This window comes from Myotis nattereri (assembly GCF_964212035.1).
Source record: "Myotis nattereri genome assembly, chromosome: 3".
Classification (NCBI taxonomy): domain Eukaryota; kingdom Metazoa; phylum Chordata; class Mammalia; order Chiroptera; family Vespertilionidae; genus Myotis; species Myotis nattereri.
In genome coordinates this window covers 169,986,805-170,009,997 of record NC_138077.1, presented here as the reverse complement: position 1 = coordinate 170,009,997, position 23,193 = coordinate 169,986,805, and the positions used below count along the sequence as shown (strand labels likewise).

Here is a 23,193-nt window from a genome sequence, read left to right as displayed (position 1 = left end):
GTGGCTGATCGATAATTCTCTCTCATCATTGATGATTCTATCTCTCTCTCCCTCTCTCTCCCTCTCTGAAACCAATAAAAATATCCTATATAATAAAAGCCTAATATGCAAATTGACTGAACGTTGGAATGACCAATTGGCGGAGGGTGGGTGCCAGCCAGCAGAGGGAGGGGACAGCTATGGGGGGGGGGTGGTGACTGGCAGCGGGGGGAGGGTGATGGGGGGTGGGTCTGGCCACTCACCAACCAGCGTGTCCCTGGTTGCCTCCCACAGAGGAAGGCCACTGACAGTGGCGGGGCAGCAATGGGGGTCAATGGGGGTCGGGGAGGGCCTAAGCCATCAGTTGGACATCCCCCAAGGGCTCCCGGACTGTGAGAGGGTATAGGCTGGGCTGAGGGACCCCTCCCAGTGCACAAATTTTTGTGCACTGGGCCTCTAGTATTAAAAAACAAACAAAAATTAAATGACCAATTAAGACAATCAGTCCTGAGACTATTCTTCCACCAGTGATTATGACTGGGGTGGCAGGTATTAGGGATAATGTTCATTTAGCCTTCTGAGTTTTCTGGGAAAACTTGGTGACTTTGCAAGTTCCAGCTGCCCTCTTGTCCAGTGCTTTGATGACACCCACAGCAACTGTCTCAAGTCACAAACAGCAAAACAGCCCAGAGGAGGATAGAGCAGCTCTCAATACACTTGGGCTTGCTAGAAATGATGTTGACGATGACAGCATCACCAGATTTCAAAAACTTTAGGCCATCTTCCAACTTTTTCCCAGAATGATGATCAGTCTTCTCCTTCAGCTCAGCAAATTTGCAAGCAATGTGAGCTGGGTGACAACCCAGCACAGGTGCATAGCCAGCACTGATTTGGCCTGGATGGTTCAGGATAATCACCTGAACTGTGAAGCCAGCTGCTTCCATTGGTGGGTAGTTTTTGCTGTCACCAGGCACACTGCCATGGCAAACATCTTTGACAGACACATTCTTGACGTTGAAGCCCACATTGTCCCCAGGAAGAGCTTCACTCAAAGCTTCATGGTGCATTTCAACAGATTTTACTTCAGTTGTAACATTGACTGGAGCAAAGGTGACCACCTGCCGGGTTTGAGAACACCAGTCTCCACTCGGTCCACAGGGACAGTACCAATACCACCAGTTTTGTAGACATCCTGGAGGGGTAGATGTAGAGGCTTGTCATGTGGATGAGTTGGTTGCAGGATGCCATCCAGAGCTTCCAGCAGCTGGTTCCACTGGCATTGCCATCCTTACAGGTGACTTTCCATCCCTTGAACCAAGACATCTTAGCACTTGACTTCAGCGTGTTACTGCCCTTCCAACCAGAAAATGGCACACATGCTACTGTGTCAGGGTTGTAGCCAGTTTTCTTGATGTAGGTGCTGACTTCTTTAACAATGTCTTCGTATCTTTCTGGCTGTAGAGCAGCTCAGTGGAACCCATTTTGTTAACACCAGCAGTCAGTTGTTTCTCACCCAGTGTGTAAGTCAGGAGGGCATGCTCACAGAGGGTCTGCCCATTCTTGGAGATGCTTGCTTCAAATTCACCAACACCAGCAGCAACAATCAGGACAGCAGAGTCAATCTGAGGTGTACCTGTAATGTTGTTTTTTAAATTTATCTCTATTGTTGAAAGTGTTATAGATGTCCCCCCCCACCATTAGCTCTCTCTACCCTGCACCAACCCCCCTTCCCAGGTCTTCACCACACTACTATCTGTGTCTGTGGATTATGCATATATGCATATAAATTTTTTGGTTAATCTCTCCCCCATCCCACCCCCACCTTCCCTCTGAGATTCGTCAGTCTGTTCCATTTTTTATGAAGTCTCTGTCCTGGGGCATAAATAATGGTCAAATAATACTTGCTGGTCTCAAATTTCCACAGGGAGATATCAATGGGGATCCCACGCTCACGTTCAGCTCTCAGTTTATCTAAGACCCACGCATACTTGAAGGAGCCCTTCCCCACCTCAGCAACCTCCTTTTCAAGTTTTCCAATGGTTCTTTTGTCAATTCCATCACATTTGTGGGTCAGATGGCCAGTAGTGGCAGACTTGCCAGAATCTATGGGTTTGTGCCCAATAACAATAGTGTTGACATGAGTCTTTTCCTTTCCCATTTTGGCTTTGATTTAGTGTTGGTTTTCACAACACCTGTGTTCTTGTGCAAACATGTTGTGAAAAAACAAAATACAATTGTTTATGTATATTCATCTTGTATCCTACAACCTTGTTAAACACACTTATTAGTTCTAGTAGTTTTTTTGTAGATTCTTTGCAACTAAAGCCATTTTTAGCCATATTGAGATATAATAGACAAATATAATTGTAATATATTTTATGATTTAACATTAATTAAATAACATTTAATTAATCCTATCTAATAATAGACAAACATGGTAATTAACTATACCTCCGCTATGCTTCCCATTGGCTAATCAGCAGGATATGCGAATTAACTGCCAACAAAGATGGCAGCTGGCAGTGATGCAGCAGAAGCGAACATGAGGCCTGCTTGCTCCAGTGATGGAAGAAGCCAAGGTTCCCCGCCTGCTGTGGCCCGGCTCTGAGCCCGAAAGCAACAATGTTGCAATTATAGAAGCTAAACGAACCCCAGACACCTGCTTTCAGCCCGCAGCAGGCCCAGACCTTAGAGCGCCAGTGATGGCAACAGAGTTTCAATTATAGAAGCTAAACAAACCCCAGATACCGCTTTCAGCCAGCCACGGCCTCAGAGCTGGAGCCGGCTCTCAGCTCCAGTGACAGCTATAGAAGGTAAATAAATTCCAGAATTAAAAAAGAAAAAGAAAAGAGACTGGGAGCTTCAGTCACCCGCCAGCCTGAAAATGGCCCTCAGTCCCTTACCCAGATTGGCCAGGCACCCCAGTGGGGACCCCCACCCTGAAGGGGGTGTGAACAGCTGCAAACCGCCATCAGCCCATCATCAGGCTGGCCAGGCACCCCAGTGGGGACCCCCAACCTGACCTGGAACACCCTTCAGGGCAAACCAGCCGGCTCCCTCCCGTGCACCAGGCCTCTATCCTATATAGTAAAAGGGTAATATGCAAACTGACCCTAACAGCAGAACAACTGGGAATGACTGGTCACTACAACACACACTGACCACCGGGGGGTAGATGCTCAATGCAGAAGCTGCCTCCTAGTGGTTAGTGCGCTCCCACGGGGGGAGCTCTGCTCAGCCACAAGCCAGGCTGATGGTTGCCAGTACAGTGGTGGTGGTGGGAGCCTCTCCCGCCTCCTCAGCAGTGCTAAGGATGTCTGACTGCAGCTTAGGCCTGCTCCCCACTGGCAAGTGGACATCCCCCGAGGGCTCCCAGGCTGCCAGAGGGATGTCTGACTGCCATCTTAGGCCCAATCGCCCAGGGAGCAGGCCTAAGTCAGCAAGTGGTCATCCCCTGAGGGGTCCCAGACTGTGAAAGGGCACAGGCTGGGCTGAGGGACCCCCTACACCCGAGTGCACAAATTTTTGTGCACCATGCCTCTAGTAAATTAATAAATGCTAATATATTTGAGCATTGAAAGATCACCAGTTTGATTCCTGGTTGATACCCAGGTTGCAGGTTTGGTTCCCTATCTGGGTGCATGCAGAAGGCAACCGACCAATGTTTCTCTCTCTCTCCCTCCCCTTCCTCTCTATCTAAAAACTCAAATAAGACATATTTTTTTAACAGTACTTAGGTTCTATTGTTTTAGCAAGTTTCAGTTTTACAATACAGTATTTTCAACTATAGTCACCATGTTAAAAATTACATCCTCAGATCTTATTCATTTTATAACTGAAACTTTGTACCCTTTTATGAGCCTCTCCCTATTCCCCTCATTCCCTAGCCCCTGGCAACCACTTTTATACTCTGTTTATATCTTTTTTTTATTTTATTTTTTATTTTTATTATTATTATTTTTTAAATATATTTTATTGATTTTTTACACAGAGGAAGGGAGAGAGATAGAGAGCTAGAAACATCGATGAGAGAGAAACATCGATCAGCTGCCTCCTGCACATCTCCTACTGGGGATATGCCCGCAACCCAGGTACATGCCCCTGACCGGAATCGAACCTGGGACCCTTCAGTCCGCAGGCCGACACTCCACCACTGAGCCAAACCGGTTTCGGCTGTTTATATCTTTTTTTAAAAATATATTTTTTATTGATTAAGATATTACATATGTGTCCTTATCCCCAAGTTACCCTCTACCCCCCCATCCCCCGCTCATACCCTCACCCCCCTGTTGTCCGTGTCCATTGGTTAGGCCTATATGCTTGCATATAAGTCCTTTGGTTGATCTTTCCCCCTTACCCCCACCCTCCCCTACCTTCCCTCCAAGGCCCAACAGTCCAATCAATGCCTCTCCATCTCTGGATCAGTCCTTGTTCATCAGTTTATGTTGTTCATTATATTCCACAAATGAGTGAGATCATGTGGTATTTATCCGCTCTCCAGTTCCATCCATGCTGTGACAAATGATAAGAGTTCCTTTTTCTTCTTCCTCTTCTTAAAGAATACCTTTCAGCATTTCATATAATGCTGGTTTGGTGGTGATGAACTCCTTTAGCATTTTCTTATCTGTGAAGCTTTTTATCTGACCTTCTATTCTGAATGATAGCTTTGCTGGATAAAGTAATCTTGGTTGTAGGTTCTTGGCATGCATCACTTTGAATATTTCTTGCCACTCTCTTCTGGCTTGCATGGTTTCTGTTGAGAAATCAGCTGACAGTCGTATGGGTACTCCCTTGTAGGTAACTGACTTTCTTTCTCTTGCTGCTTTTAAGATTCTCTCTTTGTCTTTTGCTCTTGGCATTTTAATTATGATGTGTCTTGGTGTGGTCCTCTTTGGGTTCCTTTTGTTTGGGGTTCTCTGCACTTCCTGGACTTGTAAGTCTATTTCTTTCACCAGGTGGGGGAAGTTTTCTGTCATTATTTCTTCAAATAGGTTTTCTTTTTTTTTTTTTTTAAAGGTTTTTTTTTTTAATATATTTTATTGATTTTTTACAGAGAGGAAGGGAGAGAGATAGAGAGTTAGAAACATCGATGAGAGAGAAACATCGATCAGCTGCCTCCTGCACATCTCCTACTGGGGATGTGCCCGCAACCCAGGTACATGCCCTTGACCGGATTCGAACCTGGGACCTTTCAGTCCGCAGGCCGACACTCTATCCACTGAGCCAAACCGGTTCTGGCTTCTTCAATTAGGTTTTCAATATCTTGCCCTCTCTCTTCTTCTGGTATCCCTATAATTCTGATGTTGGTACGCTTGAAGTTGTCCCAGAGGCTCCTTACACTATCTTCATATTTTTGGAATCTTTTTTCTTTTTACTTTTTCGTTTGGGTCTTTTTTGTTTCTTTGTATTTCAAATCTTTGACTTGATTCTTGGGATCCTCTTGTCTGCTGTTGGATCTCTGTATATTATTCTTTATTTCAGTCAGTGTATGCTTAATTTCTAGTTGGTCCTTTTTCATATCCTCGAGAGTCTCACTAGATTTATCGAGGGTCTCACTAAATTTATCGGCGGTTTCCATAAAATTCTTGAAAAACCTTATAAATGTGGCCTTGAACTCTATATCCAGTCATTTGCTTTCCTCCATTTCTGTCATTTGTGACCTGCTTCTTTGTTTCCGCATTTTTTATGCTTCCCTGTGTTGGTAGAGTGGTTTTGTGTGCTAGGTGTCCTGTAGGGCCCAGTGGCTCAGCCTCCTTGGTTACCTGAGGTGGACACTCTTGGTGCACCCCCTTGTGGGCTTTGTGCACAGTCTTGTTGTAGTTATGCCTTGATTGTTGTAGTTATCACTGGGAGGAATTGACCTCTAGGCCAATTGGCAGTGAGAATCAGCTGTGTCTGCAGTGGGAGAACTTCTGTGCTGAAGACACCCTTCTGGGGCAAGACTTGCTTCAGTGGGGTTTTGGTGCTCACTGAGTCTGCACCCTGAGTGTGTCCCTTATGGATCTGAGGAGTTGTAATCTGGATGGTCCCCCTCTGACCACCGGGTACACTGGCTCTTGGATCTAAGGAGGTGCTAATTTAGCCTCTGCCTGAGGTTACCCGGCAGGAGCTACGAAGAAAACTGCAGATTCCCTTCCTTTTTTGGAGTTTGGAGGTACCCTGATGAGGCCCAGCTGTGAAGCAATGCAAGCTGCTGTGGGGCCTTGGGCCTTCTCTTGGAAGTTCTGGGTCTGTCTGGTCCAGCTGCAGTTAGGTAATTTTCACGTTGCAAAGGGCCAGGGCATTCATATGCAAAAGCCTCTGCCGCAGCCTGGGTGGGGCGGGGTCTCAGGGAATCAAAGGGCGGAGCAAGCTGCTATGGCGGATTCTCAGCCCTGCCCTAAGGGGCCGTGCGTCTCAGTGTCCCAGTAATTGCTGCAAGCACCTCTGAGGGAAAGCCGACCTCAAGTTCCGAGTTCTGCCCCCTGCCAGACAGTCCAGTTTCTCCCCGCATGAGTCCTGGGTCCCCAGAGACTTCCGGGAACCGGAGTTCAGAGCAGCCAGGAGTTGTGACTCCCTCCCGATTCAAACAGACAGCCGCATCCTCAGGTACCAGCCCCTTTCCGCGTGCGGGAGAGCTTCCGTACCTCTGCACTTTACTTCCGCAGCTCCTCTGGCTCTCAGTGTGCTTTTCTTTCCTTCTAGTTGTAGAATTTCCACTCAGAATTTCCTGTAGTTCTGGATGATGTCCATTTTGTCTTTATGTTGTTTTTTTGAAGTTGTTGTGGGAGGCAGCAATTTCCTGGTGTTTATCTATGCCGCCATCTTAGTTTTTCTCTCTGTTTATATCTTTTTAAAAATTCTACTTGTAAGCGATACTGTGCAATATTGTCTTTGTCTGGCTTATTTTATTTAGCACAATGCCATCCAGGTTCATCTCTGTTATCACAAATGGCAGGATTTCCTTCTTTTTAAAGCCTAAATAATATTCCATTAAGTATGTACATATATACATATATCTACATATATACATCATATATATATATATATATATATATTTATATATATATATATATTAGAGTCCTGGTGCACAAAAATTTGTGCACTCAGGGCGGGGGGTGTCCCGTCAGCCCAGCCTGTGCCCTCTCGCAGTCCAGGACCTCTAGGGGGATGTCCACCTGCCAGTTTAGGCCTGCTCCCTGGGGGGATTGGGCCTAAGCTGGCAGTTAGACATCCCTCTGGCAGCCCAATAGCCTTTGGGGGATGCCCAACTGATGGCCGCAGTAGGACATCCTTGGAGCTCTCCCTGTGGGAGCGCACTGACCACCAGGGGCCAGCTCCTGCATTGAGCCTCTGCGCCCTGGTGATCAGTGCGCGTCATAGCGACTAGTCATTCCTGGTCATTCTGCCATTAGGGTCAATTTGCATATTACCCCTTTATTATATAGGATATATATATATATATATGGCATTTTTTATCCATTCATCTCTGATGGACACTTAGGTTGTTCTCAGGTTCTCACATCTTGGCTCTTGTGAATACTGTTGCAATGAACATGAGAGTAAAGATAACTCTTTGAGATAATGATTTTGTTTCCTTTGGATATATATCCAGAAGTAGGATTGCTGGATCATATGATTGTTCTATTTTTAATCTTTTGAGGTACCTCCATACTGTTTTCCATAGTGGTAATAACAGTTTGCTTTCCCACCAACAGTGTACAAGGTTTCCCTTTGCAATTAATTATATACAAGATCATGTTGCCTAAGAATCACAATAACTTTTTAATTATTTGCTTACTGCATTTAAATTAACCCTCTCAGTCCCTCTAGTATGCAACACCATAGCCCCCAAATATTCCTTACTCTTGGTAATGTCAGACACTCCTTCTCTGGGGATAGAATAGCATGTCCTTAAATTCCTCCTAAAGACTGGAATGTCTTGCTAACAGTAGCATTGACCTCCAGCCAGGGTAATTTTCCACATTCATCTCCCATACAAAGATATACGTATCACAAGAGCCAAGTGCTTGTGTTCATGCATCTAGGGTCCTTTGACTTTCTACTCTGTGACTTGCCTATATCTTTGCTTCAGTTGTTGACCAATCATCCTATGATGGCCATACTCTTCTATTATTTATTTATTTATTTATTTATTTATTTATTTATTTATTTAATATATTTTTGTTGATTTCAGAGAGGAAGAGAGATGGGAGAGAGATAGAAACATCATTGATGAGTGAGAATCATTGATTGGCTGTCTCCTGCATGCCCCCTAGACCAGAATCAAACTCAGGACCCTTCAGTTCACAGGCTGATGCTCTATCCACTGAGCCAAACCAGCTAGGGCCATACTCTTCTTTTTAGATATGATAATACATTTTAAAGTAAAATCTTTGCCAGTAAGTTTTCTGTCTCTACTTATGCTATCTTTGTCTGCTCTGATCCAATACTTATTTTATAGTTTTACTCTGAAAAGGCATTCTTATTTTTAATTTCCAAATGCAGCATGTGTGTGTGTGCGTGTGTGCACATGTGACTGCACATGCAGGGGTTGGGTGAATATCTAGGGATAGCACTCAATTATCATCCATTACTCAAGTCATACTTTTTGTCATTTAAACTCTATACAACTCTTTTACACATATCACTGTTAATTTATTTAACCTCCAATTGATCTATTTTATGAACTTGCTTAGGACTTTATGGTTAGTTCTCTTACAGTTACATCTTGTTAGATTCAGCTCATTATTTCAGACTACTGAGACCCTTTTTACATACTCATTTGTTTGCCATTCAGTGTAATGTATCCTACCATATTTATGCTTTCCCATATTTGGGCAGTAGATCACAGTCTATATCCAAGAAAAGTCTGAACTAAAAGCTCAGGGCAGAAACAGATCACTGTGGCATGCTATTGGAGACCTTCCCCCTTGGTTGCCTGTGATCAGCAATTAACATTCTTTAGAAATGGTTGCTTAGCTAGATACACATGGACTTACCTGTGCTTCCTTTTCCTCTGCATAAAATTAGGCTGATGGAGTACCCAACTCATCAGACTGTTGTTGGTTCTTAAAATATATTTTTATTGATTTTTAGAGAGAGAGGAAGGGAAAGGGAGAAGGGAGAGAGAAATAAGAAACATCTCGACTGCCTCCTACACAGCCCCTCCTGGGGATGGAGCCCACAACCTGGGCATGTGCCCTGACAGGGAATTGAATCAGTGACCTCATGGTGCATAGGTAGATACTCAACCACAGCCACACCGGGAGGGCTTATAAGACTGTTGAAAGGATTAAATGGTTAAACAATGTGCTTAGAACAGTGCCCAGCACAGAGTATGTGCCCCGGAAAGTGAGTCATCATTATTTGGGAAAGCAAGGGCTTTAGACAATGGCTTGGCCTTTATCTTCATCTTGTCATTTCTTAACTCTGCATCCTTAGACAAGTTATATAATTTCTCTGAACCTTAATTTTTTCATCTAAAAATTATCATAATAGTGCCTTCTTTATAAAGTTGTGAGAATTAAATAAAATAACACAAGTAGAATGTGTAATGCAGTGCATGACTCAATAAGTATTTGTTGCAATGTCTTTTATTGACATTCATCTTGTACACATGTTTTCATCTGCTCCTTCCATCCCTCTATCAAGATGTGTACAAAAGCTTGTAGATATAAGCCTGTTTGGTAACTGAAAATTTGCAGAGCTATGATTCATTTAAACCATGTTTTAAAACCCTTCTAAAATTCTGAAAATATCAGCAAAATAATTATTTAAGTGTGTAATTAATATATGTTATGGCTAGGTTATTAATTGTGGATTTATCTTATTATAACCTAGACTTGTATGTTACATATATGTTGTGTGTACAGTTTATGAGAACACCATAGGGACCTTTGAAAAGATTGTGATCATTTTATATCCTGGAAAGCACAGTTTGATTGTTCAAAATGATTATGAAGGTTTATGTTTGTTTTTATCACTGCTTGTCCCTTTTATTTATTTGGTGCTGAGAACATAGCTCAAGAATGCAACCACCAATGATAATGCTGTTTCTATGAGAAAATAGTCTGCCTCACAATGATCAGCTGAGATATGAAATCTCAGACTCACTGTGGTGAAAGCCACATACTGCTTGCCAAATCACAATGCTCCTTATGTGTGGCAGGACAAGAAATCCCAGATCTTAACGGTGTGATCTTCACAGAACAAACAATGCAAAAGCTGATGCCTTAGAGCAGCTAAGAATCAAAGCTTGATTTTTTTCAAATTATTATGTGTCAGATATTCTAAAAAGTGTCTGTGTGAGCATAATACAAAACCTTACAAGCCAAAAAACTTGAATTTTATTCTCTGCCATCCATTAATAAAAAAAATTTGGTGCCCTTCTGCCATATGAGGACACAGCTAGAAGATAACAACCTAAGAGCTAATAAGCAGACCTTCATAGACACTGAATCTGCCAGCACCTTAATCTTGGACTTCTCAGCCTCCAGAATTCAGGATCAAGAGTGTCAGGCAAGCCCACTGGTGTGGCTCAGTGGTTGAGTGTTGCCCTATGAACCAGGAGGTCATGGTTTGATCCCAGTCAGGGCACATGCCGGGGTTGTGGGCTCAGTCCACAGTGAGGGGTGTGTAGGAGGCAGCCCATCAATGATTCTCTTTCATCATTGATGTTTCTATTGCTCTCTCTCTCTCCCTTCATCTCTGAAATAAATAAAAATATATTTAACACACAAAAAGTGTCAGGCACAACCCTGACCAGTGTGGCTTAATTGGTTGAGCGTCATCCCATGCACCAAAAGATTGCTGGTTCAATGCAGCAGGCAGTCAATCGATGGTTTGCTCTCATATCAATGTTTCTCTTCCTCTTCTTTCCTCTCTCTAAAAGTTAATTTTAAAATCTTTTAAAAAAAGAATTGAGAGAACAAAAACATTTTAAAAGAAAAAGAAAAAACAGGGAACATGAAAGCAGTCTTTACATTATTTTATTTTTTTTTAAGAAAAAGGATTATGCTCGGCTGGCATGGCTCAGTGATTTGAGTGTCGACCTACGAACCAGGAAATCAAGGTTCAATTCCTAGTCAGGGCACATGCCCATATTGTGGGCTTAATCCCTAGTAAGGGGCATGCAGGAAGCAACCGATCAATGATTCTCTCTTATTATTGATGTTTCTATCTCTCTCCGCCTCTCCCTTCCTCTCTGAAATCAATAAAAACATATTTAAAAAGAAAAAAAAGAAGAAAGAAAAGGACCATAACAACATAGTAAATGGATTGGGATATAACATTGAGGAAATCTCCCAGAAAACAGAAGAAAGATGGCCAATAGAAAAATAATAAAAGGATCAATCCAAGAAGTCTGGTATTCCAAATAATAGGAGTAGCAGAAATTTTAAAGAAATAATTTAAAAATTCCCAGAACTAAAGGAAAAATATTTTCTAGTACATTACCTACCTTTTTGGACTTGACTTCTTTTCCAGAATGGAGATAATAATTACCAAAAAGATTGTTCCAAAGATTAGATTATTAGTATAAAGTATATAGTGCCTGGCACATGGTGAATGCTCAATAAATGTGAGTTCTCTTCTTTCCTTTTTTATTGTCAACTAGAGGCCTGGTGCACAAAAATTTGTGCACTGGGGTGGGGGGGTCCCTCAGCCCGGCCTGTGCCCTCTCGCAGTCTGAGACCCCTCAGGGGATGACCACCTTCTGGCTTAAGCCTGCTCCCTGGGGGATTGGGCCTAAGCTGGCAGTCAGACATCCCTCTGGCAGCCTGGGAGCCCTCGGGGGATGTCCACTTGCCAGTGGGGAGCAGGCCTAAGCTGCAGTCAGACATCCTTAGCGCTGCTGAGGAGGCGGGAGAGGCTCCCACCACCACCGCTGTACTGGCAGCAGTCAGCCTGACTTGTGGCTGAGCAGAGCTCCCCCTGAGGGAGCGCACTGACCACTAGGAGGCAGCTTCTGCATTGAGCATCTGCCCCCTGGTGGTCAGTGTGTGTCATAGTGACCAGTCATTCCCAGTCATTCTGCTGTTAGGATCAATTTGCATATTACCCTTTTATTATATAGGAGTGCCTGGCCAGCCTGGGTGAGGGGCTAATGGCTGTTTTCAGGCTGGCCACAACCCCTTCAGGGTGGGGATCCCCCCTGGGGTGCCTGGCCAGTCTGGGTGAGGGGCTGAAGGCCATTTTCAGGCTGGCTAAGTCCCCCAGCGGGGACCCTCACCCCATGAGGGTGTGGCCAGCCTGGGTGAGGGGCTGATGGCTGTTTGCACAACCCCCAGCCACTCAAGCTCCCAGTGGAGGCTGGCTGGAAGCAGGTATCTGGGATTTATTTGTCTTCTATAACTGAAACTTTGTTGCCATGAGTGGAGGCCACAGCTGGCTGAGGGCAGGCGGGAAGCTTGGCTTCCTCCATCACCCAGGCAACCAAGCCTCCTGCTTGCTCCAGCTCTGTGGCTGCCAGCCGCCATCTTGGTTGGGTTAATTTGCATATAGTCACTCTGATTGGCTGGTGTGCATGGCTTAGGGTGTAGCGAAGGTATGGACAATTAGCATCTTTGTCTTTTATTAATGTAGAAGATCCATTAAAAAATGTGGCCCCACCAGTGTGGCTCAGTGGTTGAGCATCTACCTATGAACCAAGAGGTCATGGTTCAATTCCTGGTCAGGGCACATGCCCGGGTTGCAGGCTCAATCCCCAGTGTGTTGTGTTCAGGAGGCAGCTGGTTGATGATTCTCTCTCATCATTGATGTTTCTATCTCTCTCTCCCTCTCCCTTCCCCTCTAAAATCAACAAAAATATATTTTTAAAAAAGATGAATGGAGTGGGAGAAACAGTAATTATTATTTTTTAACTTGGTTCTGGTTTGAGTTAGCTCCTTTAAAGGATACAAAAATAAAGTTGTTTTTTTATACCAGGCAATTGAAATGATTTATTCAAAGAACTTTATCATCATGCCTTAATACCAATCTATAATAAACAGAGAAATAAGGGAAGTAATACTATCACCCTAGTTAAATATATACATCATAAATAATATTTGCACATTTAAGCAATTCATGAATCCTTCCTAAATAATGAGACTGTAATGCGGAGCTTTTGCTTTTCAGTGGGAGAAAATACACTGCTGGGCTTTAATTTGCTTTTTGCAAGGCTAACACTCCATAGGGGCTTGTGGGGGGGGGGGGGTAGTGGTGGGGGGGGGGACTTTCCCAGTTTATTTGGACTATTTGTCTCCAAATAAATAACTTAAAAATTACAGAGACACCTCCCCAAGTGCAAAGAAGTTAAGTTGCTCAGCCCCAGTCCTTAGTTCCCATGCTTCTATATTGCCTGCTGCATTGTATTATCATTTATCTGTTGTTTATTAGTAATGTATTTATCTGCCTTCCTTGAGGGCAGTTTGCTGTGAGGATGAACTAACAGTAAATGTAAGGCTCATAGCACAGCTCCTGGCCCAGGGCAGGCCTGACCCAGTGTTACCCATTGTCATCATCAACTTTATTACAGACTTGAAATGTTCCCCACTGTCCAGAGCAGAGTCTGGCACACTCAAAATTAAGTGGGTCCTTGGAATACCTGTCTTAATCATCTTAAGTACTGATCCATTAGAATTGCAAAATCTCAGAAGATTCTCCCTACCTTCTCAACCACTTTCATTAAGCATCATGGTGAGAATGGGGTGTGCGAGGTCATGAAGAAGGCCTGCCCTCCACAAGTTCACAGATGGATCCTGGGGAAACACACGAGTACACTGTCTTAATACAGGTGTAAGGGAAGAAGTGCAGAAGCAGAGAGAAGGGACTTACAACTTATCTAGAAGAGCCAAAAAGGCACTTCAAGTAGCAGCCTTTGTCCCGAATGTTGAAGATGGGGCACCCGTGGGAGGAGGGGTGCACCAAGTCCCAGAGGACAAGTAATGACAGTGAGCCTTTTATTTTTTCTAATGAAAAGAGAAACAAGGTCACTTCCACATGTGACACTTTACCAGGCCCGGTGCTGCCTGCAGGGGGTGCTAAGGAGGGTGTGGCTCAAGCCCCCCCTGCAGGCTGGTTGCAGCTTCAGGCCTGTCCTCCCAGCACTGCTCTGTCGAAGGATTTGCTGCCACCCAGGTCCCTTTGCCTCTGCTGGTTTTCTGTTATCACTGTCTGCCACTTTCTTAACCTTTCTGCTCCTGCTTTTCTTTGTCCATCTTATCGTTTCTGTCTCTGGTCATTTCTTTCTTTTGCTTCTGGGTCTGCCCCAATCCCTTTGAAGTGCTTCTTTCCTCCATTCCCAGGCATCTAAGTCACCTTCAAGCTGTGGGTTCCTCAAGCTCTTGGGGTTCCCATTTTCATTGCTGCTTCCTATAATATTTCCGGCTCTTAAAATAATCCTGCAAGTTATTATTTCCATTTTAAATATGAAGAAACTAAGATATAAAGAGTGATGTTATTTGTTTGAGGTCATAGAGATGGACACTGGCAGTTCTGGGGTGAAATCCTTGTAAATCCTTATTTGACTCCAAAGCCCATGACTGCTATTCTGTGATACCAGCTGTAGTTCTAGGTCAACACTCAACAGTGGGATGGATGGCAGTCTATATTCTTCCCTAAAAATATCACCGGTACAGGCTCCATACATGTCAGCAGCCACAGCACACCCTTTTCTTCCTTCCTTATTAAGTCGAGGACTTTCATCTTTTCACCGAAAGGAAGCATTTCCCGGCTTTTCCTGGGCATGTCCGAATTACAGCATCAGTCCTCCTGCGCTTCGGGGCCTGTAGTAAGTAAAATAGGAGGGGCTTGAACATGAGCACTGTGATACCACCACAGCGGATCGGATCTCCCTGACTCTGCTGACTTATGTCCCGAGGCACACAAGCGCGTGCGGCGTGGAGACGTCCCCAAATAAAGTTTTTTTGTTTTGTTTTTTCTTTTTTAAATGGAAACACCAAGGTGGAGTTTTTCATTGTGGAAGATGAGGCCCCTGTTGGGGAGCTTTAAAAAAATACTTGTGCCTAGATTCTACCCACAGAGACTGACTGAATTGGACTACAGTGTGGTGTAGGCATTAGGATTTTTCTAAAAGTACAATTTATATACAATAAATTGCACATATCTTAGGTGTATAGTTCAATGAGTTTTGGCAATTGTTTATCTCCTTGTGACCACCATGATAATTAAGATAGAGAACAGGCCCAGCTGGCATGGCTCAGAGGTTGAGCATTGTCTTATGAACCTGGAGGCCACGGTTCAATTCCCAGTCAGGGAACATGTCCAGGTTGCGGGCTCAATCCCCAGTAGGGAGCCTGCAGGAGGCAGCTGATAAATGATTCTCTCTCATGATTTATGTTGCTATCTGCCTCTCCCTCTCCCCTCCTCTCTGAAATCAATAAAAATATATTTAAATTAAAAAATAAAATAAAATTTAGTCAATCTAGTCAGTGAGAAATGGTCATATGAATTGACATGGTATTTATGTGAACACCAATGAATACTGTTTTGTGTGCTTGCTAGTGATCCATAACCTTCTTTTTTAAAATATCTGTTTTGAAATCAAGGCTTTTCCCCATTTAAAAAAAACAACCAGGTTGTCTTTTTATTATTGACTAGAGGCCTGGCGCATGAATTCGTGCACCACGGGTGGGTCTGGCCAGCCCGCCCTGATTGGGGTTGGGGGGCTGATCAGGGGCTGGGCCGGCTGAGGGGAGGGGCTGTGGGTGGTTGGCTGGATGGCCCCGCCCCCTGGTGGAACTCCTGGTCTAGGGGACAATTTGCATATTAACCTTTTATTATATAGGATTTGAAAGAATTCTTTAGCTGACTCCTGTTTGTGCTGTCTTGTACCTGCTTTTGTTACTCTTACACAGTCAGTAGGTGTCTGTTACTTACAATAGCCTAGTGTTGGTACCACTGTGGAGATGAAGGGGAAGAAAAATGTGGCATGCAGGGGTGCAGAGGGGCAGAAAGAGCAGTCTCAGGAGGCTTGGTGGTGTATTGGCGGGGGGAGGGGGGGTTGCGGGTCAAGAGGGATCAAGCTGGTGGTGGAGAGGCTGAGTGAGCCATGGAAGGAAGACTTCTAGCCACTCTCTTAGGAGGATCCCCAATAAATCTTGGGGCACTGGACTTCCACATAGCCTAGAGAACAGATATATATCTGCCAGAGGGCTGGTATGCTTGGATACATCTGTGACAAAGATACAAAGATACAATTCTGACCCTTTTATAAGTGATTCAGAAAACTAATATCAGGCCCAACCTCTGCCTCCCTGTGAACTCCCCAAGGGTGGCAACCAATTCTTTTAGAATTTCTTAGAACAGAGACAACCCCACTGTGATGCTAGAAAATACTGGCTCCTCTGTCGTGTTCCTGGTTCTCCTCTCAGAAGTTGCTGGCTGTGGCTTCTTAGGTTACAGGTACAATGAGTGAGCCAAGGCTTTATGTACGGGTAGAGGCTCATTGCTATTCTTGGCTTGAATATGGCAGTGGCTTAAGTTCTATTATTCCTGGATGTTGGTTATTACTGTCATTATTAGGTCTGCTGATCATCTGTCATTTCAAGGTCAAAACCCAACAACTGGAATGCTAAGGACAATAAAAAAAATCAACTCTGTTATTCAGGAATTCGCAAGCAAGCCTCCTGCTCCTTTCAGCTGCATGGCTGCCGGCTGCCATCTTGGTTGACAGTTAATTTGTATATCCTGCTGATTAGCCAATGGGAAGTGTAGTGAAGGTACGGTCAATTACCATTTTGTCTTTTATTATATAATATATACTAGAGGCCCAGTGCACAAAAATTTGTGCACTCAGTGGGGAGGGGGTCCCCTCAGCCCGGCCTGTGCCCTCTCGCAGTCTGAGACCCCTCGAGAGATAATGACCTGCTGGCTTAGGCCTGCTCCTGGGTGGCAGAGGGCAGGCCCAATCCTAGGTGCAGCCCCTGTTCGGGCTCAGAGCAGAGCTGATTGGGGAGTTGGGGTGCCAAACCACAACCAGGCAGAGACAGATGTGGATGGCAATCAACAACCCAAAATTCCCCTGGCTGGCTGCTCTGGCTTGCCTTAGTCATTTCAATAATCTCAAAATAACAAGACCCCACATTTTTAAGCAATTGAATTTTATGGTCCCTAGAGTGCTATGATGGGGCTTTATTTTCTTCATAACGCGTGTCTTTATTTTCAATTATACAAGTCAAATATTCTCTTTGTAGAAATTTAGACAATGCAACCTATTCTACAGAATAAATAAAAATCATCCACAGTATCACCTTTCAGAGATAATTATTAGCACTTTTGTGTTTTCTCTCCCAGTCAAGTACATAATGAAATATCTGCCTCCCCCCCCGATCAAGTGTCACATACATTTGCCAAAGAGAGACCATTCTTGTTTATTTTCTATTGCAGCTGGAGACCTGGATTGACAGGTTCCTACTGCTAGGGTCAGATGCCAGTGACTTGGAGAGAGGGGAGTGGGCTTGGGGAGTGGAGTAGTCAACTTCCAAAGCTGTATTGGGTTTGGGCACTCTCTGAGGGTATATCTGAGGGTTCGGGGGCCTCATGATAAAAGGACTTCTTTCCTGTATTTGGCTTGAGATCTTGAGTCTGGGAAAACCACAGGTGAAGGCAAACTCACTCCTTGGGTCCATCCATGTGTATGAATGCCACCCTTACAACCATACAGAATCACAGCTTGACTCATCCAGCTAAGTACCTACTAGGTATGGAACATTTTTCTTCCCTCAGGAATGTAGAATCTAATGAGGGAGAGAGGGAAACTGACTGTTAAAATACATTCTGATAGCCTGGCCAGTGTGGCTCCGTGGTTGAGCATTGAGTTATGAACCACGAGGTCACAGTTGGATTCCCGGTCAGGGCACATGCCCAGGTTTTGGGCTCGATCCCCCTAGGGCCGTGGTCGGCAAACTGCGGCTGGTGAGCCACGTGCAGCTCTTTGGCCCCTTGAGTGTGGCTCTTCCTAAGCCTTAGGAGTACCCTAATTAAGTTAATAACAATGTACCTACCTATATAGTTTAAGTTTAAAAAATTTGGCTCTCAAAAGAAATTTCAGATATAAGCAAGGGAGAAACCAAGATGGAGGCATAGGTTAACTCCGGAGACTGCTGCCTCGAACAACCACTTCAAAAAACAACTAAAAGACGGAACGGACATCATCCAGAACCATAGGAAGGCTGGCTGAGTGGAAATTCTACAACGAGGAGGAAAGAGAATATCATACCCAGACTCAGAGGAGGCGCAGTGCTGAAGTGAAATACTAAGGTGCGGAGTGCACGTGGAGTGGGCTGGAGGCGGAGGGCGCAGTTGTTGTTTTCAATCGGGAGGGAGTTTCAGACTCTGAGCTCCAGATCCGGGCGAGTCTCTAGGGACCCAGACTCAAACGGGAGAAGCGGGACTGTCTGGCTTCGGTCGGAACTCGAAGGCAGCTTTCTCTCCGAGGTTTGCAGCGGTTGCTGGGACTCTGTGAGGCAGAGCCCCTAGGGACGGAGCTGAGAGCAGCCATAACTGCTCGCTCCGGCCCGCCCTGTAGATCCCCAGGGACCCGCCCTGCCCAAGCCCTGCACAGAGCCATTTGCCGGATAGCCTCAGGCAAACGCTAGATTAGCACTGCCCTAGATATCCAGCACAGAAGCTCTCCCACTGCAGACACAGCGGACTCTCATAGCCAGTTAGCCTGGAGGTCAAATCACCCCCAGTATTGCCGACAACAATCAAGGCTTAACTACAACAAGACTGCGCACAAAGACCACTAGGGGGTGCACCAAGAAAGCATAAAAAATGCGGAGACAAAGAAACAGGACAAAACTGTCAATGGAGGATATTGAGTTCAGAACCACACTTTTAAGGTCTCTTAAGAACTGTCTAGAAGCCGTCGATAAATGTAGTGAGATCCTCAAGAAATCTAATGAGACCCTCGATGTTATGATAAAGAACCAACTAGAAATTAAGCATACAAGGACTGAAATAACGAATACTATACAGACTCCCGACAGCAGACCAGAGGAGCGCAAGAATCAAGTCAATGATTTGAAATGCGAGGAAGCAAAAAACACCCAACCAGAAAAGCAAAATGAAAAAAGAATCCAAAAATATGAAGATAGTGTAAGGAGCCTCTGGGACAGCTTCAAGTGTACCAACATCAGAATTATAGGGGTGCCAGAAGATGAGAGAGAGCAAGATATTGAAAACCTATTTGAAGAAATAATGACAGAAAACTTCCCCCACCTGGTGAAAGAAATAGACTTACAGGTCCAGGAAGCATAGAGAACCCCAAACAAAAGGAACCTGAAGAGGACCACACCAAGATACATCATAATTAAAATGCCAAGAGCAAAAGACAAAGAGAGAATCTTAAAAGCAGCAAGAGAAAGAAACTCAGTTACCTACAAGGGAATACCCATACGACTGTCAGCTGATTTCTCAACAGAAACTTTGCAGGCCAGAAGGGAATGGCAAGAAATATTCAAATTGATGAATAGCAAGAACCTACAACCAAGATTACTTTATCCAGCAAAGCTATCATTCAGAACTGAAGGTCAGATAAAGAGCTTCACAGATAAGGAAAAGCTAAAGGAGTTCATCACCACCAAACCAGTATTATATAAAATGCTGAAAGGTATCCTTTAAGAAGAGGAAGAAGAAGAAAAAGGTAAAGATACAAATTATGAACAACAAACATGCATCTATCAACAAGTGAATCTAAGAATCAAGTGAATAAATAATCTGGTGATCATAGTAGAATCAGGGACATAGAAAGGGAATGGACTGACTATTCTTGGGGGGGGAAGGGGTGTAGTAGATGCGGGAAGAGACTGGACAAAAATCGTGCACCTATGGATGAGGACAGCGGGTGGGGAGTGAGGGCGGAGGGTGGGGGGGGGGGACTGGAAGGAGGGGAGTTATGGGGGGAAAAAAAAGAGGAACAAATGTAATAATCTGAACAATAAAGATTTAATTAAAAAAAAAAAGAAAAGAAATTTCAATCGTTATACTGTTGATATTTGGCTCTGTTGACTAATGCGTTTGTTGACCACTGCCCTAGGGGGTGTGCAGGAGACAGCCGATCAGTGATTCTCTCCTTCCTTCCTCCTTCCCTTCCTCCCACCACACCCTCTCTCTTTCTTTCTTTCTTTCCATTGATTTCAGAGAGAAAGGGAGAGGGAGAGAGAGATAGAAACACCAATGATGAGAGAGAATCATTGATCGGCTGCCTACTGGGGATCAAACCTGCAAATCAGGCAAGTGCCCTGACCAGGAATTGAACCTCCTGGTTCATAGGTCAATGCTCAACCACTTAGCCATCAGCTAACTTCCAGCTGAGCTCATCATTGATGTTTCTATCTCTCTCTCCCTCTCCCTTCCTCTCTGAAATCAATAAAAAAAAGTATATTAAAAAAAAACACTCTGTTAGTAATGTAGTAAGGCATACATGGTGAATTGAGAGGATAAAGGGGGGAGTGTTTATCTGCGATATACATCAGGTTTCAATGACTTTGGGGGAAGGGACAGTCAAGGATGAGACAACACCATGTGTAAAGACACATAAAAAAGTAAGAGATATGCTTGGGGAAGAGAATAGTTTTCAGTGAGACTGAAAACAGGGTATGGAAGGGACAGGGCTTTCGGGTGGTTGATTTTAATGCATTAAATAAAAGCAACAATTGAATGCTTGTTAGATGTTGAGCTGGGGATACAAAGTTAAATAAGATGGATTTTTAGGTCACAATCTTGTTAAGAATGAACCTAGAAACACTGAGAACTAGTAGCAGCCATAATTCTGGGAGTTCTACTATGGCAGTTCGTAATGTCCATCTCAAGCCAGTGACACTTTTAGTAATATCAAATTCTTAGTCTTCCCATCAAAGAGAATTTACATCTGAAATATAAGAATTAACCAAATAGGGAGAGAAACCAAGATGGCGTCATAGGTAAACACCTGAAATTGCTGCCTCGCACAACCACTTCAAAAATACAACTAAAAGACAAAACAGACATCATCCAGAACTACAGGAAGGCTGGCTGAGTGGAAATTCTACAACTAGAAGGAAAGAGAAAAGCACACTGAGACTCAGAGGAAGTGCGGAAGTAAAGTGCAGAGGTACGGAGGCTCCAGTGCACGCGGAAAGGGGCCGGCACCTGAGGACGGTTGTCTTTTTCAATTGGGAGGGAGACACAAGCTCCCGAAGGCCCTGAGCTCCAATTCCAGGTGAGTCTCTGGGGACCCAGACTCATACAGGGAGAAACTGGACTGTCTGGCAGCGGGAGGAACTCGAGGGCGGCTTTCTCTCAGAGGTGCTTCCAGCGATTACCATGGGACACTGAGACCCAGGACCTCTTAGGGCAGGACTGAGGAGCAGCCATAGCTGTTTACTCCGCCCTGTTGATCCCTGAGACCCCACCCCGCCCAAGCTGTGCACAGAGGCTTTTGTATATGAATGGCCTGGCCCTTTGCAATCTAAAATTACCTAACAAACTGCAGCTGGGTCAGAGAGACCCAGAACATCCAAAAGAAGGCCCAAGAACCCACAGCAGCTTGCATTGCTTCACAGCTGGGCCTCATCTGGGCACCTCCAAATCCCAAACAAAGAACAGGAATCTGCAGATCTCTCTGTAGCTCCTGCTGGGTAGCCTCAGGAAGAGGCTAAATTAGCACCTCCTTAGAGATCCAAGTGCCAGTGTACCCAGTGGTCAGAGTGGGATCATCCAGATTACAACTCCTCAGATCCATAAGGGACACACTCGGGCAGACTCTGTGAGCACCGAAGCCCCACTGAAGCAAGTCTTGCCCCATAAGTGTGTATCCAGCACAGAAGTTCTCCCACCGAAGACACAGCTGATTCTCATAGCCAATTGGCCTGGAGGTCAATTCCTCCCAGTGATACCAACTACAATCAAGGCTTAACTACAACAAGACTTGTGCACACAGCCCACAAAGGGGTGCACCAAGAGTGTCCACCTCAGGTAATTGGGGAGGCTGAGCCACTGGGCCCTATAGGACACCTAGCACAGAAAGCCACTCTACCAACACAGGGAAGCATAAAAAATGCAGAGACAAAGAAACAGGTCACAAATGACAGAAATGGAGGAAAACAAACTACTGGATATAGAGTTCAAAACCACAGTTATAAGGTTTTTCAAGAATTTTCTAGAAACCGCCGATAAATTTAGTGAGACCCTCAAGAAATCTAGAGAGACCCTCGAGGTTATGAAAAAGGACCAACTAGAAATTAAGCATACACTGACTGAAATAAAGAATATTATACAGAGATCCAACAGCAGACTAGAGGATCGAAAGAGTCAAGTCAAAGATTTGAAATATGAAGAAGTAAAAAACACCCAACCGGAAAAGCAAAAAGAAAAAAGAATCCAAAAATATGAAGATAGTGTAATGAGCCTCTGTGACAACTTCAAGCGAACCAACATCCGAATTATGAGGGTGCCAGAAGAAAAGAGAGAGCACGATATTGAAAACCTATTTGAAGAAATGACAGAAAACTTCCCCTACCTGGTGAAAGAAATAGACTTACAAGTCCAGGAAGCGTAGAGAACCCCAAACAAAAGGAATCCAAAGAGGACCACACCAAAACACATCATAATTAAAATGCCAAGAGCAAAAGACAAAGAGAGAATCTTAAAAGCAGCAAGAGAAAGAAACTCAGTTACCTACAAGGGAATACCCATACGACTGTCAGCTGATTTCTCAACAGAAACTTTGCAGGCCAGAAGGGAATGGCAAGAAATATTCAAAGTGATGAATGCCAAGAACCTACAACCAAGATTACTCTACCCAGCAAAGCTATCATTCAGAATTGAAGGTCAGATAAAGAGCTTCACATATAAGAAAAAGCTAAAGGAGTTCATCACCACCAAACCAGTATTATATGAAATGCTGAAAGGTATTCTTTAAGAAGAGGAAGAAGAAGAAAAAGGTAAAGATACAAATTATGAACAACAAGTACATATCTATGAAGTGAATCTAAAAATCAAGTGAATAAAAAATCTGAAGAACAGAATAAACTGGTGAATATAATAGAATCAGAGGCATAGAAAGGGAGTGGACTGACTATTCTCGGGGGGAAAGGGGTGTGGGGGGTGCGGGAAGAGACTGGACAAAAATCGTATACCTATGGATGAGGACAGTGGGGAGGGGGGGCGGGTAAGGGCAGAGGGTGGGGTGGGAACCGGGTGGAGGGGAGCTATGGCGGGGGGGGGGGGGGTGGGGGGAGAAAAGAG

At 44.4% G+C, this 23,193-nt stretch overlaps 1 pseudogene across 1 annotated transcript; it reads right to left on the bottom strand.

Moving 5' to 3' along the window:
- Positions 1 to 544: 544 nt before the first annotated feature.
- Positions 545 to 2,137, bottom strand: LOC308515177 (elongation factor 1-alpha 1-like; annotated as a pseudogene). Its single transcript has 2 exons — positions 1,840 to 2,137; positions 545 to 1,639 (listed from the first exon to the last, which is right to left on the bottom strand). The product of its transcript is annotated as an elongation factor 1-alpha 1-like (transcript).
- Between the last annotated feature and the right edge of the window lie 21,056 nt (positions 2,138 to 23,193).